This window comes from Rutidosis leptorrhynchoides, chromosome 3, assembly GCF_046630445.1.
Source record: "Rutidosis leptorrhynchoides isolate AG116_Rl617_1_P2 chromosome 3, CSIRO_AGI_Rlap_v1, whole genome shotgun sequence".
Lineage (NCBI taxonomy): Eukaryota > Viridiplantae > Streptophyta > Magnoliopsida > Asterales > Asteraceae > Rutidosis > Rutidosis leptorrhynchoides.
Window position 1 is genome coordinate 602402993 of NC_092335.1, and position 3960 is coordinate 602406952.

Sequence of the window (3960 nt, forward strand, 5' to 3'; positions counted from 1 at the left end):
TATCTTCGAAATTTGGCTTTTTATCATCGGTTTGTGGTGGTTTATTTTGAAAAATAGGTATTTGCTGATTGTAAGTATAATTGGATACTTGTTGATTGCTAGGACCTTGTTGGTTGTTGTATGGAATATTTCGGCTATAATTCTGATTGTAGTTTGGTCTTGGCGGTTGATAATTATTCTGATAATTATTTCCAGGCCTTTGGTTTATGTATGAAACATTCTCTCTTTGTTCCATTGTTTGTTCAATATTGAGACAATCTTTTGTCAAATGTGGTCCTCCACACTGCTCACAACTAATTCGTATTGCATGAATATCTTTAGTCATCTTTTCCATTCGTCGCTCGAAAGCATCTATCTTTGCGGACATGGAATCAAAGTCATGGCTAGAATCGGCTCTAGCTGCTTTAGATGATCTAACGATATCTTTTTCTTGGTGCCACTCATGTAAGTGGGAAGCAGTGTTATCAATAATTTTGTAAGCTTCAGTTGAGGTTTTCTTCATAATGGAACCACCAGCTGCTATATCGATGTCTTTTCGTGTGGTAATGTCGCATCCTTGGTAGAATATTTGTACTATTTGATAAGTGTCTAAACCATGTTGCGGACATCCTCTTAACAACTTTCCAAATCTTGTCCATGCCTCATATAAAGTTTCATTTGGCTTTTGTGTGAACGTAACAATTTCTCCTTGAAGTCTCAAGGCTTTAGATGCCGGAAATAATTGTTTAAGAAAATTTTCAACTAAGACATCCCATGTATCAATCGCCCCTTCAGGTAACGATTCTAACCAATCTTTGGCTTCTCCCTTTAAAGTCCAGGGAAATAACATGAGATAGATCTGTTCATCCTCAACTTCTCTGATCTTAAATAGAGTACAAATCCTATTAAAGGTTCGAAGATGTTCATTCGAATCTTCCTTCGGCGCACCACTAAATTGGCCTTGATTAGTTACCATGTGTAGGATTTGTCCTTTGATTTCATAATCTGGCGCATTAATGTCTGGTTGAGTAATTGCATGACCTTGGCCAGTGCGTTTAGCTCTCATTCGGTCTTCCATACTTAGAGGTTCCAGATTTTCCATGATTGAATTTGTTGAATCTGAATCACTAGAGGATTCTGACTTAATGGTTTCTTCCTCGATAATTTCTGGATGAATGATTTGTGGTTCAGGAGGAATAATTAGTGGTTCAGGATCTCTGAATTGTCCCTGAATATTCTTCGGATTCTCAATTATGAGGTCGGGTTCAAAAAATGGATTATCGAAAATTTGAATTGGAGTACTTGGTCGACTAGATGATGATTCTAAAGAAAAATCAACGGCGACAATATTGGCTAGATGTCTTAATCGAGTTACAGGTGGTGAACGTATGAAGGGTGGTGAACGTTTTGCTTAGTGCATTCACTGAATATCCTATTAGTTATAAAAATAAAAATTACAAGTTATCAAATTAATAAACTTTTCTGATTTTTCCCACGTTTCGAATAGCCAATAGATGCAGCAGGTAGCCAGGACCCTTTAAATCGGAAGCCCACAACTCGCCACTAACAAATCCAACTATTACTACGAACCAGAAAATTTTGGATGTCTATCAATTTAACCACTTAAAATAATTTTTCGTCGAAGTTAAAAGAAATTTTAGAGGAGAAATAGAAAATTCTATGTCCTAAAAACTAGAGCGTTGAGAAATAAGAAGGAAAAAGAGTGCGTCGAAAAATAAAAGGTCGAAAAATAAGCGTCGAAAAACAAAGTTCGAAAAATAATAATAAGAAAGTAGCGCGTCGAAACTTATAATTCTAAAAACTAAAAATTAAAACTTACGTCTAAAGGTATTAAAGCTTAAAAGGAATTCTATATTCAAAACGACAATAACTTAAAAGTCACTAAAATCTATAAAATATTAAGGCGATAAGCGACGTCGTAAAATTCTAAAGCACCTAAATCTTAGTCTAAAGAAAAAGCACTTAAGGAATTTTACGGCAAAGCCTAGAAATCTAGAAATATAAAATGGCTACGGCAAAATACTAAGTTACAAACTAGTTACGAACGATAAAAATATACAAATTACGAATTAAACGATTAAAAAGATACGAAATATAAAATAAAACTTAAAGTTTATAAAAGTACAATTTTTATAAAAATATTATTTTTATATTATTTATTTTATAAAAATATTAGTTTTACACAACTAAATAAACTTAAATTATAAAACAACTTAAATTAAAACTAAAATTAATTAATAATTTAATGAAACCCTAATCTATAGTTAATTATTAATAATTATTATTAATACAAACCCTATTTCATACAAACTATGTTTCAGACCTGTCAGACCTAACCATGCGGTCGCATGGGAATAAAGCTCTCATCTCATGCGATCGCATGACATGCAGGCTCAGTTGTTATGCAGGCCAAAAATTGCAGGCCCAAATCGATTTTTTTTCTTCTGGTTTTAACTTATAAAATATTTATATAATATAAATAAAAACTTATACTTTAAAAACTAAAATAAAAAAAATAGAAATACTTTATAATTTTATATATTTTAAACAAACTACTCTTAAAAATATATATATTTTGTTTTATCTTTTTATATTTTTGTATTTTTAATATTTAAAACGTATTTTTACAAAAAGAAATTAAAACTTAATAAAAGTCATTTTTTATAGCGTTTCGCTTCGGCGTTTAAGACGATCCCCGGCAGCGGCGCCAAAAATACTTGATGTTATGCGAGGTGTATACGAAATAGTTATATTTTTACTACGAAATACTATTAAATACGATACAATTTTACACAAGTTATTTATTTATTTATAGAGTGGATATACCTAAACCTTGCTACAACACTATAGGCAGTGTACCTAATCGTACAGTAGTGTAGTTTTTAGTAAGTCCGGTTCGTTCCATAGGGAGCTAGCCAAGTTTAACGCTATATTTTTAAACTATATTTGTATAAATATAAATATATATAAATGTAAGTAGTATTATTATTATTATTATAAAAAGGGGGTTTTTTCATTTAGTGACCGGTTTGTCGATTTTATGTCTTAAGTCACAATTAAAACCTAATGTAAAATATTAAAAATAAATATAACTTAATTTAAAGCGTAAAGTAAATGACGATAATTAAAGTGCGATAAATTAAAGTGCGATAAATAAAATGACTGTAAATAAAATTGTAATAAGATATAAAATAAAGGAATTATGCTTATTTAAACTTCCGTAATCATGATGTTTGACGTGTTGATTTTAATTTATTACCATGGGTTAATTGTCCTTTGTCCTGGATTATTCAATATGTCCATACGGTTTTTGTCCATAACAGTCCATCAGTCATAAATATAAAGTGCGAGTGTCCTCGTCAAATTATCCTTATACCCGAAGTCAAATATTTCAACTAATTGGGGACTTAAACTGTAATAAGGTTTTAATACATTGTTAATGATTATACCAGGTTATCGACTGTGTGCAATCCAAGGTTTTAATACTTTATTATCAATTACACCAAGTGTCCTTGTATGTAATCCACCCTTGTTTTAATGAGTCCATTGACTATTAATCCATCCCCGTGTATGGAAAAATGAACGATTATTAGTATTTATAAATATCCCGCCCATCGTGTCCGATCGAGTGTATATGGTTATTTATAGATACGTCAAATTGTAAATCTCTATATTAAATTAACGAACTATCATTCAGTTAAACAAATATAAAGCTCATTAATAGTCCATAGTCCAATTTCCACAAGTGTCGATCTTTTGTCCAAACCCCAATTATGGTACAAAGCCCAATTACCCCATCTTTAAATTTAGCCCAACATCACGATTACTTTGGCTTAAATAAGCATAATAATAACTTAGCTACGAGACATTAATTTAAAAAGGTTGAACATAACTTACAATGAGTATTAATCGCGTAGTGTTACACGGACAGAATTTCGACTTACAAACTTACAACATTCG

General features: G+C 31.2%; 1 non-coding gene across 1 annotated transcript; it reads left to right on the plus strand.

Annotated features, from left to right (window-relative positions):
• Positions 1 to 590: 590 nt before the first annotated feature.
• Positions 591 to 697, plus strand: LOC139903638 (small nucleolar RNA R71). The gene has a single exon (XR_011778448.1). It is a non-coding gene; the product is annotated as a small nucleolar RNA R71 (small nucleolar RNA).
• Positions 698 to 3960: the final 3263 nt, after the last annotated feature.